Here is a 13,027-nt window from a genome sequence, read left to right as displayed (position 1 = left end):
ATTCCTTTTACACCTTGAATATTAACAACTAACCTCAAAGCTTCCTGGTAGAACTTACAAATTTCTTAATGATGATTATGTAATAAGGAGGCTGAATATGGAGAATGATTAATGATGTATGACCTGATCAAGTCATACATTTTCACAAATATGCATGTAGATGGAATATAAATGACAAAACTGATTAAAATCCTAATAGTCTCATTTTTGTTCACATCTAAATATAGATATAGAGAATCACTATAAATGAAAATTTATCCTATTGAAGATTTTACATAAAGCTCTTTGTGTAAGAAATTCATTTTAATCATATCGTACAGTTGTCTTATTCAGGATACCTTCTTTTGTGTTTTGAAAGACACCTAATGAGCTCATTTACTGGCACATTAAAAATATGAGTCATTTTACTAAAGAGCATAAAATAGGTTTTATACTACCAATTCCATTCTGAGCATCATGGTTCCTTCTATATTCACTACAGTCCATCTTTTCCTTGAAGGTTTCCCCTCTAATGTTACCTGGTATCATCATAAGATGCCATATTTTAAAATTGTTCTATTTTATGAAAAGCTCTTGTGAGAGAAAGTTGCAAAATTAAAGAATTCAAATTTTACTTTGAAATTACCCTCTTCCTTATAACCTTAAGTTGTAACTTTTGAACTTTCACCCTCGATAGTTCCTGAGTTCCTGGTCTATACTCTATCAGGGCTCTTTCATAAGTCTGTTAAGGATAACTGGCATTTGTAGTTGGTCTTAAACATATTACTTACTGGCCTCTGACACACATCCAAACCTTGGTGTGCCTTGAGGGTTCCATCTTGATTAGAACAAAGGATGTCAGGTAGAAAGCCAATACAATTTTGGTATATGTTTTCTTTGTTATTTAAGGCTGTAAAAGTGTGTGTCTACCAAGATAAAAGAGAAGGCAATGGCACCCCACTCCAGTACTCTTGCCTGGAAAATCCCATGGACGGAGGGGCCTGGTAGGCTGCAGTTCATGGGGTCGCTAAGAGTTGGACACAACTGAGTGACTTCACTTTCACTTTTCACTTTCATACATTGGAGAAGGAAATGGCAACCCACTCCAGTGTTCTTGCCTGGAGAATCCCAGGGATGGGGGAGCCTGGTGGGCTGCCGTCTATGGGGTCGCACAGAGTCGGACACGACTGAAGTGATTTAGCATATTGGTTCATGTACAGCATAGAAAAGAAACTCAGCTTTCCAAAGTTAAAATCGTATGTCTTGGACTGGCCCTTCCACAGTTGCATTGGAAAATGTTTGCTTGCCATGTGATGGAAATAGCAGCAGTAAAGTGCCAGAATTATTATGAAATCATATGGGAAAACATTTTATACATAATAATCTGTTCATAATGTTTTTGTATTCTAGGGAATTTGCCTGTCAGGATGAATCTGAGATTTAACTGTAAGGAAGCAACTCTGTTTATTTTGAAGGCGGCAATGAAACTCTGTGGGGTGGCTGGGAGATTTCAAGCATCTTTTTTAATGGCCGAGTGGGACTCGATTTTCTGGTGAAGATCACCTATATTAGCATTTCTATGAGAGGCCAATAATTATCCTAACCTGCACTGCATTTTGTTCTCAGTTAGTTTAACAAGATAATTTGACATTCTGTAGAGTACTTTTCATATGCATGACATTTCAAATACCTCATAGCATTGAGTAAATTAATTCCGTGTATAGGCAAATGGCAGTTCCTCCTTAAACTATGGTATGAAGGATGAAATGCCATTCCTATTGTTACTTAGGAAACCAAGAATAGTGATAAAAGAATTGTGTGTTTTTACTTAACAGCTCTGTTAAGATGATTATGATAGTGATGTTGTAAGAAGACAGAATTTATATCACAACAGAGTAAATTCATGACTATGCCTAGGTGGCCTAGTCTAAAGAATCCACCTGTCAATGCAAGAGACACAAGAGACATGAGTTCTACCCTGAAGAAGAAAATGGCAACCCACTCCAGTATTCTTGCCTGGAAAATTCCATGGACAGAGGAGCCTGGTGGGCTACAGTTCATGGTATGACTGAGCAACTGAGCAGCATATTGGGAAAAAGACTGGAGGAGAACAATGGGCCAACAAAAACATATGATAGGGAAAAAAAGCTTAAGTAAGACGACAACAGGAATGATGAAAAACCAGGGTCTAGGCAAAAGAGACTCTTACGTAGGGTGGAGACTTGGGGTTGAGTAATAGTGGGGTTAGGTTTTCCCAGTGTTACCAAACAGAGACTTGAATTCACTCACTCACCACACAGCAAAGCTGCTCTTCTGACACTGGGTTGTGGTGAAGGAAAGTATAGCATTTATTGCAGAATGCCAAGCAAGGAGAATGGGCAGTTCATGCTCAAAAGCCCTAGACTCTGGACTTTTTTTCTTTTTTATGTTTGAATATAATCTCAAAGTGTTTTCTTTTCCTCCTCCTTTTTTTTTTTTTTTTTGCTGTTTTTAAAAATTTATTTATTTTTAATTGGAGGATAATTGCTTTACAACATTGTGGTGGTTTCTGCCATATATCAACATAAATTGACCATGGGTGTACCCTTAGGGAAGGTTTTAAAAGAACATTTTGCATGAGAGTTGCAGCTTGTGGACTTTCTTCTGTTTGGTTGGTGGTGAGGTATCAGGGTGATGCTTTGGGAATCTTTATCATCAACTTGGTTCCAGCCAGTCTGGGGTCTAGTGCTTGTGCTGTCACCATCTTCCACAGGGTAGGGGGTCTTAGTTTCTACAGAGAAACTCAAAGATACATGTCAGATTGCTTTGTATATCCCTTGAGAAGGAACTCAAGACTGTTTTATCACTGAACTGTTTGCTTTTCCTTTTTTTCTTCATTCCCTTACTTCCCTAATTACTAACTGGGTCTGTTCTTTGGAACTCAGGAAAGTGCTAGGAGACTAAAGTCTTTTTTCTGCAAATGAGAAGTGTGGACCACAGAAGAGCTTTTGTACCCAGGAAGGCCCTACAGGGTCTTAGTCAGTTTCACTGGTGGGAAAACCTTATCTTTTGGGCCAGTATATTTTCCTCCATATATATGGAAGCTTATTGATCAGGAGAAATGCACAATAAAATGTATTAAAATAATCACCCCAGTACTTAAATGCAGATGGGTATGAGAGAGACCAATAAGAATTCAGAGCTGAAGACCAAAAACCCAAAACATCTGAGGTAGACATTCTTTATGTTTTGTAGGTAAAGAAGCAGGTTGTAAAAGGTTAATCTGTCTAAAGTCACACAACTAGTATGTGGCAGAGTCAAGTTCAAACATATGTCTCTATGGCTTGTTAAAAAACAAAATCCTACCTAGTACATTTCAAAGAGCTTTATTGGCTTTATTCAACAATTTGTAAATTGAGCAACATCTCAACTAGTAGATAGAAAGGGGCTCTGAGGAATTGCACAAAATGGAAACATTTATAGGCAGAAGGGAGAAGGAACAAGTGAGTTATACTAGGCAAAATGTGGTTTGGTTTTGCAGGCTTACTTTCCTTTAGGAAATGACAGACGTGTATCAGGCAGATTACCTAACTGGTGCTAATCAAGCTATTCCTGACTGACTGGTTAAAGAATCCATTTCTGGGAGAAACCAAAACTGTAATCAAGTCTTGATTCAGTGATGTGAGGTCTAGCATGAGTAACTCCACTTTGGGCCTGTTATTTTATTTATAACAGGCTTATTTTTTTAAATTGTACTGTGCTGTTTTTAACCAGAAGAAATGTTACAAAAATGCTGTTGTTATTTCATCTTTTAAAAAACACAGTCATCCATTTAACTAACATTTAATTATGTCCAGGTTCTGAGAACAAAATAGTGAACAAGACAGACACTATCCCTTATTTTTAAAAGATCAATATTTTTCTTATTTATCTCATTCTGAATGCTTTCATGTAAAAGATTTGTTAAAACTGATGTGCATGCATGCTATAGTTAACAATACTGTATGGTACATTTAAAATTTTGTTGAAAAGATGGATTTCGCGCTAAGTGTTCTTACCATCAATAAATTTTTTAAAAAATTGCATGCATTGTGTAAGGTTATATTAACTGAGCATATACATAAATATGTGCTTCCACATTCCAATAGGTTAACTAGAAATGTTTTCAGTGTATGGAGAGAGAACAGTTTCTTTTTAGTTTTATAAAATAAAAGTTTATCCGTTTTTAGCCAGTGATTTCTCATGATTATTTTACATTTAAAATAAGAAGCCAAAAAATAAGCCTATAAACTGAAATTGTAAACACAGACTTTCAGAAATACTCATGAATCTGTTCTTTCTGAGTTTGTTTAAAGCTCATATTTTCCTTAATGGGAGCTCTCTGTGTTTGTATCAGAAACTAGAGTGATCCACATTGTGCTTGGTAAACGAGCCCATCCTTTAGTTTTAGAATTCACAATTTAGGAGTCAGACTCTCTGGGTATAAATTCCTAACACACCACTTATTAGATATGTGATGTCGAGCAATTTACTTAGTCTCTCTGTATCCTTACCTTCCAAACTTGCATTGTGATCATACAATTAGTATAAATAAATAGAACAATACATGGTCAGTGCTTACAATGCATGGTCGGGGCCAGATGGGTGATGAACACTCATAAATATTAACCATCATCATTTTCCTTTTTATTACGTTCAGGTATTTTGTGGATTTTTTTCCCATGGCACCATGTGGTCATCATGTTTGCTGACTTCCCGGGACAGCCTCTTATTCTCTCTTTCTTGTTCTCATTGCTCTGGTGCACTGTGACTTGACGCGTGTTTCATCAGGTCCAGACCTCCGTGTTGCCCTTGTCCTCTGGTGTGCTCCTATTTCTGCCTTGGAGGCTTCATCTTGACTTTTTGTTTACTCATTCTCTATCACTAATTATCAGAGTTAAGCCAGTTCTGTTATGATTACTTTTCCTATTATGACTAATTTTGGCAAATGCTTGAATAATTAATTTAGCATCAGCTTAAAGACTTGTGGGCCATTTACACATGTGTATTGGCATATGTGCTGCTACTATATTCATCATCCATCGCTATTTGGCACAAACTTATGACATTGCAAAGTCATCAGTGAAAACAAGTCCCAGTTTCCATTAGCCCACTTTCTTTTTTCCATTTCCCATTAGGAAGATTATTTCAATCTTTGATAAGTTAAGAATTAGTATTATTTAATTCATTGAGTGTATGACAAACTGCATTCAACCCTTGGTCTCTTGATCTTTAAAAGATCTGTTTACCACCCTATATTCTATTAGAAAGATGGAATCTAGAGACCTCATTTAAATTTTTTGCAAGCTTGAGAACTGAACTTTTTTTTCATGTTAATATATGATACTGTATAGGTAACAAGCATTCATTATGTAGCATATAATCTCACAAAGAAACACATCTTTCCTATTTCCCAACCCCTATTCTCTGACATCTTGCAGCCCCTCTCCCCTGCAAGTAGAGATTTTTTAAAAAGCTGTCATGACAAATCCCCTGTAGGATCACGGGGTAAAACATTCTAGTACCGTAATAATGAAACACTTTATGTGTGAGAGAATGATAGAAATAACAACTGTGCCACATCAGACCTCATTAAAGTCAATGAACTGCAACACCGGTTATTTGTAGTCTTGAACAGTTTCTATTCAATATTCTACTATATTTATTATTTAAATATTGAAAACAGCAATAAGGATAACTCCTCATTTGCTAGAATTCCGCTTCTGGAAACAAAGCATCTACACAAAGCTCAGAAAACATTTCATTGCACTAGATTTAGAAATCCCTTTATGTGCAGTAGTTTTCTAGTATGTTCTTGTGAGAGTTTCCATTTATCTCATAAATATGCTCATTTCTCCTTATAAAATTTATAAATATCAATTAATTCTTGGGTAAACATAAAATGCTTCATTTAAGCCTAGTGTAAGCAAGAACTGAACTTACAGTGAGATAACTTGGATCGAGGAGGAGTTTCAGAAGGCCATTGGCCTCTCTCCACAAGGAGTAGAAACTCAGCCCCTTTAAAAACAATCCTAATGATCAAGTAATGTCAAGAATTAGATTCACCACAATTCTGATGTAAGTTGTACTGATTTGTTTAAAGTAAATAATTAAGTTAATTTAAGTTAAAGTTATTTTATTTGTAATTAAATTATTTAATTACAATTGTTAAAATTTTTCTTTATTTCAAATTGGAAAAATATAGAGCTAGATAAGACAGAAGTCCTGTTCTCAGTGTATTTCATGAGAAAGTAAAAATGTACTCTGCCAGAAAGTTATACCTTACTGCTTAAGGGCTCCTCTAATGAGCAGTATATTATGGAATAACTAGCCCATTTTCTTCTAAACTAGTGGCTATTCACAATTTTGGCTATTACCCCAAAGAAGTACAGGCGTATCACAGAGATATTATAGCTTCAGTTCCAGACCACCAGAATAAAGCGAATATCACACAAAGCCAGTCACACAAATTTATTGGCTTCCCGGTGCATATAAAAGTAGCGTTTATACCATAATGTAGTCTATTAAGTGTGCAATAGCATTATCCTTTAAAAAAGTATATACTTTAATTTTAAAATATTTTATTGCTAAAGACTAATAACCATTATCTGAGCCTTCAAAAAAATGAGTCACAGTAGTAACATCAAAAACCACTGACCACAGAGCACCATAGCAAACATAATAATAATGATGAAAAAGTATGAATGTTACATGAATTGCCAAAATGTGACACAGAGACATGAAGTGAACAAATGTTTTTGAAAAGAAATAACACTGATAGACTTCCTGGACACAGGGTTGCCAAAAACCTTTAATTTATAAAAACAAAACAAAAAACATAGTATTTGTGAAGAACAAAATGAAGCACAATAAATATACAAGATATGCACCTATTGCATTTTACATTTAAACCAGTGCACACATACGTATTCACCCAGTTGTCTTTAGGTGGCCTAATGTGTACACTATTAATGTACTCAAACTTTCTTGCCATTTTTCTCTTTTTGTACCTTCCATGTGTCCTACAGTTTTACCCTCATTAATTGGAGACATTTTTGTGGAAATGGCAACCCACTCCAGTACTTTTGCCTGGAAAATCCCATGGACGGAGGAGCCTGGAGGGCTACAGTCCATGGGGTCGCGAAGAGTCGGACACGACTGAGCGACTTCACTTTTCACTTCACTTTTGTCGTATATTTTGTGTTTCATAAGTTTTACTTGGAATTGTCAAAAAGTTCTTGGTATGAAAGCTAGAAAATAAGCATGTTTATGAAAGGAATATTCACAAAATTGCTTTAAAGATTTGGTGTTTTTATTTGATTTGTTTAAATCCCCTATAGATTTTGGCAAAACAACCTTAATTATTAATCTTAGAGTGCTAGTACATTTTAGATATTCATACTCCATTAAAGGGCTTCCCAGGTGGCTCAGTGGTAAAGAATCTGTCTGCCAAGTAGGAGACTCCGGTTCTATCCCTGAGTCTGGAAGATATCCTGGAGAAGGAAATGGCAACCCACTCCAGTATTCTTGCCTGGGAAATCCCATGGACAGAGGAGTCTGGTGGGCTACAGTCCATGGGGATCTCAAAGAGTTGGATACAACTTAGTGACTTAACCACCACCACAGTCTATTAAAATTGTGGTTTGGCCTGGTAAGGGTATGAAATTAAAATTTTGCAACTTCATGCTTACTGTTTATAACTAAAATACTAATGAACTATTTTTGCTAAGAAACTATTCATTTTTTTATTATTCTGATAACTTGTAAGAATAGAATCTCTGAAACATTTGATAGTATGTCTCCTGTGTTGTTTAAAAACAGAGGAAACACTTTTACAACTTTTCAACTAAATTCATTGCTTTTAAAATAAATACTGCATATCTGGAAAATACTCTGTAGTGAGAGTTATGGAGCTTGGCTATTGTAAACTTAAATTATTACTTATTATTTATTATGATTAACTTTCTTTTATAAGCTGACATTCCACAGAGATAAGAAACTTGAGGAAATTTGTAATAAAAACACACATAAAATATATTTAAAATGAACAAGCCTGTGTTATGTACAGTGAAGTAAAGGCTGATTTAAAATACTTTAGGAAGTAAATCTCCTGAATAAGAAAAATTATTTCTTTGAAAAATTAATGTGGTGTGAAATAGCATTGGCATGCATCAAGTAGCCCTTGGGCTGAATTTCTTTAAAGGTTTGTCAAGGGATAAGTGTTGTGCTAGTTGCTATAGATGTAAGGATGAACAAGGGAATCCCAACCCTCAAGAGCTCATAGTCTCGTGAGGCAGTAACAAGTAATAACACATCTGCCTAAGTAGCCCTGTTATAAGAATATGAAGCAGGCTCTTGATCAAATGGGTTTCTTCCCTGATAGCTCAAATGGTTAAGAATCTGCCTGCAATACAGAAGAACTAGGTTCGATCTAGGTCAGACAGATCCTCTGGAGAAGGGCATGGCGATCCACTCTGGTATTCTTGTCTGGAGAATTCCATGGACAGAGGAGCCTGGTGGGCTGCAGTCCATGGGGTCGCAAAGAGTCTGACACGACTGAGCGACTAACACTTTCATTAGTCAAATGAAGCAGTTTGGAACATTTGCCCTGGTTGTGTCTAGTCTCTCGGGAACTCGAATGCAGTGTGAGTTCAAAAAGGAGAGACAACATGGTGAGTCAAAGAGCACTGATTTTGCCATCAGGAAGCTGTGTGGGACCTTCTGCAGGTTGCTTTCACCTACCTCTCTTGGCCTTCATTTTCATTTGCAGGATTCTGATTTATAAACCCATTTAGCCAACAAACTTTCACTGTAAATGGTTGCAGTTCAATATGCAAACTGGAGCTACTCTAGTAGTCAGTACGAAGTACAGGGTGAAAACTTTTGGGCTGAATCACCTCCTGTGGTTGTTTTAGTACAGACATTCTATGAGTATGGAGAAAATACATTTTAGCTAATATTCAACTTCTACTAGGCATTTGCTGTTTAAGCCTTTACTTCTAATTGTGGAATGCAGAGCTTTGGTCTATGTTGAAAGAATCTCAGGCATTAAACAAGTGAGCAGGTGAAAGGACTTTGGGGAAGTCCTAAAATTCAACTGTGCTCCTTGTAAGGCTAATCTGGAAGATCTGAAGGTAAACTGGTTTAGACTTCTGAAAGTAGCTGGATGATGGGGGAGGATGGACCATTGAGAAAGAATGATCCACTATCTCTTCCATGCCTGGACAGATTCCTCCCTCCCTGGGGGCATTTGCAGCTGTTAGAGGCCAATTCCTGGGACTGATTGTGATACAGGGGCATCCTAGCTTTGCACTCATTTCTTCTCTAGGCCTACTTACTCCAGCATTTATCTGCCTGCAGGGCTTCTCCATCTGCTAATTGCTCCTTAATCCATCTTCCCCTGCTTACCCACAAACCCTGGTTCCTGCTCTTTCCTTTGCTTTACATTTCTATTTTTCTGTCTTCAGAATTATGGATAAGGGTACGGTTGGCCCTTTGTGTCTGTGGGTTCTGTGGATTCAACCAACTGTGGATGGAAAAGATGAGAAAAATATTTCTAGAAAGTTCAAAGCAGAACTTGAACACCAGTGACTATTTACATAGCATTTTATTGTATTTATTATGTACTGAAAGTGATCTAGAGATGATTTACATCATGCAGGAGAATGTGCATGGGTTACATGAAAATGCTACACTGTTTCATGTAGGAAATTGAGCATTCAAAGATTTTAGTGTCTGAAGGGTGTCCTGGAACTGATTTCCCTGTGGATATCAAGGGACAGTCATGAAGTACTTTGTGGTACTTTCTCTGATGTCCTTAAAGAATTTCCATGTTTCTAGAGATGAAACTTCTTCTAAGAGGTTTTAGCTTTTTATTAAATAGGTAGAATTGTTTAGAAGTCTTGCTATTTTTATAGACAGTGTGACAGTATTATTAGCACAGAAATAGCTTATAAGTTTTGCTGCAATAATGAAAAATAAGGGAGACAGTTAACATAATGTAGAAAGCCGTTTAGTTTTCACCCTCAAGATAATCATATAAATGTAGTGAAGTTAATGCCATTTACCAGATTTTTTTGGCACACCAAAATCAAAGAGGTTAATTGGAAGTTAGTCAATTTACACATTACTGAAAACCTAAGTCTTTTAACTCTCTGCTTCATATTCTTTTTATTACCCTAAATTGCCACTTTGACAATATACCTACCATGTATGGAAGGTAATGTTAATCTGTCACAGTTTCATTCACACATATAATCAGTGTTTCTTATCAAATAATCAAATATTTTATGATCGCTTTATGACTAAATATAAAAAGAATATGAATAAAGCAAAAGAGGGAGCTAGTATTTATTGAACCATTAGTTTATGCATGTATTACCTGCCTTCATGTAAATTCAGTCAAGAATTAATTCCCTAATGACTCAGGCCATTAGTAACCATTAGGTCATTTTTATAATGAGATGACTACTATTCTCCCTGTCCTCAGGTTTTGATGACAACAGACCTAAGCACAGTCACCAAAAGCATGAGTCTTTGCTTTGTTTCTTTTTTTAAAGAAAGAACTTTTATTGAAGTATGAGTGATATGTCAAAAGCTGTACATATAATGTGGAAAAGTTGATGAGCTTGGAATAGGTATACATCTGTGAAACCATCACCATCATAAAGGCATAGATAATCCATCCTCTCCCATACCATTCACCATTATTATCATTATTTTGTGGTAAGAATATAACATAAGATGTACCCTCTTAGCAAATTTTAGCAATGAATTATTAGCTATAGACACTATGTTGTATGGTAGATCTCCAGAATTTATTTATCTGGCATAATTAAAACCCTGTACTTCTTAACCATAATCTCTCCTTTTCTCTATCCCCTGGCAACAACCACTACTCTCTGCTTCTGTGAGTTTGACTGTTTTTGATTCTACAGATAAATGAGATTGTACAGTGTTTGTTTTTCTGTTTCTGGCTTATTTCACTTAGCATAATGTACTTCAGATCTATCCATGTTGCTGCAAATGCCAGAATTTCCTTCTTTAATTTTCCATTGCATATACATACATACATACATACATATATATATGTATATATATATATGTATGATATATACCACACATTTTCTTTATCCATCATTCATCTGTCAATAGACATTTGTTTCCGTATCTTGGCTGTTGTGGAAAATGTTGCAATGAATATGGGAGTACAGGTATCTCTTTGAGATTTTGATTTCAATTTCTTTGGATAAATACCCACAAGTGGGACTTCTGGATCATATGGTAGTTCTAGTTTTAATTTTTTGAGAAACCTCCATACTGTTTTCTGTAGTGGCTGCATCAGCTTACATTCCCACCAATAGTGTAACAGGGTTCTCTTCTCTATACCCTCTCCAACACTTATCTTTTTTTCCCCTTGACTAGTAGCCATCCTAACGATGTGAGGTGATACTTCCTTGTGGTTTCGATTTGCATTTATCTGATAATTAATGATGTTGACCACCCTTTCAAATCTATGTTGCCATTTGTTATGTCTTCTTTGGAAAAATGTCTATTCAGGTCCTTTGCCCATTTTTTTTAAATTGGATAATTTGGCTTTTTGCTATTGACTTGTAGGAGTTCATTATATATTTTGGACATTAACCCCTTATCACATCCATGACTTGAAGATATTTTCTTCTATCCTGTAGTTGAGATTTTTTTAGTTTGGTATAACCCTGTTTTGGGGAGTTTTTTTGCTTTTGTTGCTTATATTTTTGGTGTTATATCCAAAAAATCATTGCAAGGCCAATGTCAAGAAACTTTCCCTCTGTATTTTCTACTAGGAGTTTTACAGTTTCAGCTTTTATATTTAAGTCTGTAATCCATTTTAGTCGATTTCTTCCCTTTGTTTCTATCCGCCTTTTTTCTCCCTGAAAAGCACACACAGCAGAAATGTATGTTGAAATAGAAAGCCAGAGGTTAAAACAAAATACCCAGCCAATTATGAATCCTGAAACTTTTCTTGAATGCTTCGTGTGTATTTAATTGCAAATGTTTATTAGAGGTAAAAATATTTTTTAATACAAATAGAATTCCAGTTAAAAAAAAAAATCTCTTCTCAAAGTACCTATCTATTTCAGTTCAGCTTAAAATATTACTAGGAGTGGAGAAGAGTAAACAACCCATGTCATAAGAGAATTGACAGGTTTTGTTAATGTATCTGATAAACCAGAAAAGAGTATTATAGATACCTGTAATAACTACCCACCCTCAAGACCATTGGAAGACCCATATATAGGCATATGTTAATTTCTAGATACATCTCTAACCTTTGAGAATAGCCTTATCACAGGTAGGTACATCATTACTGAGGAGTAGTGGGCTCCAACAATATTAGTTGTGGGCCAAAAGAACTGGGTTGGCTTAAGACACCTTGCTATGATGTGATTTGATGACCTTGATCTGTCTGCAGTTGAAGTTGTCAACACTGGTCTGTAAAACATTGCCATTATGGCTCATTTTTACTAATTTATGTCTCAGGCTGACAGTCTTTGTACCATCTTTCAAGCAAAAAGTCTTTCTGAAGCGTGAACAGTATCAGTTGCCATGAATTTTCTTATTATGAAGAGCAGTCTGGTTTTATCACCTCCCTCTGTTTTCTATAATTTATTCTTTATTTCACGAATTGTCTCTTCGTAGGTTTTTACTTCCTCTGTTGCTGATAGCTTCTGCTTTTCCTCTTCTCATTCATGTTCTTGAATCAGTTTCTTTTGTAGAGTCATGTTTTTCTGCTGAGAAAATTCACTCAGAATTTGTGCTGCAAGGATCTGGCCAAATTCAGTGAATAAGAGTCAGGTTCCGGCTTCTATATTTGTTCTTACAGCTCATGCCTGGCTGACACTTCATCACTCAGTTTGGAATAGGAATGGTCATTATCTTTTTCAACTAATGTTAACTATTGTTAACATCGGTCTGGTCTGGGAAGCATCTATCATTTGTCTTTTCTAATTTTTTCACTCTGGTGATCTGCCAGCTGTCCATTGTCCAA

General features: G+C 35.9%; 1 protein-coding gene across 3 annotated transcripts in view; it reads left to right on the top strand.

Moving 5' to 3' along the window:
* COL25A1 (collagen type XXV alpha 1 chain) overlaps positions 1-13,027 on the top strand; it is a 499,505-nt gene that overhangs the window by 232,772 nt on the left and 253,706 nt on the right. The gene's annotated exons all lie outside the window — the stretch shown is intronic.

This window comes from Giraffa tippelskirchi, chromosome 1 (genome assembly GCF_054371585.1).
Source record: "Giraffa tippelskirchi isolate mGirTip1 chromosome 1, T2T-mGirTip1v1.2.pri, whole genome shotgun sequence".
NCBI lineage: Eukaryota > Metazoa > Chordata > Mammalia > Artiodactyla > Giraffidae > Giraffa > Giraffa tippelskirchi.
Note: the sequence above shows the minus strand (reverse complement) of the source record. Positions and strands in the feature narration are given on the sequence as shown.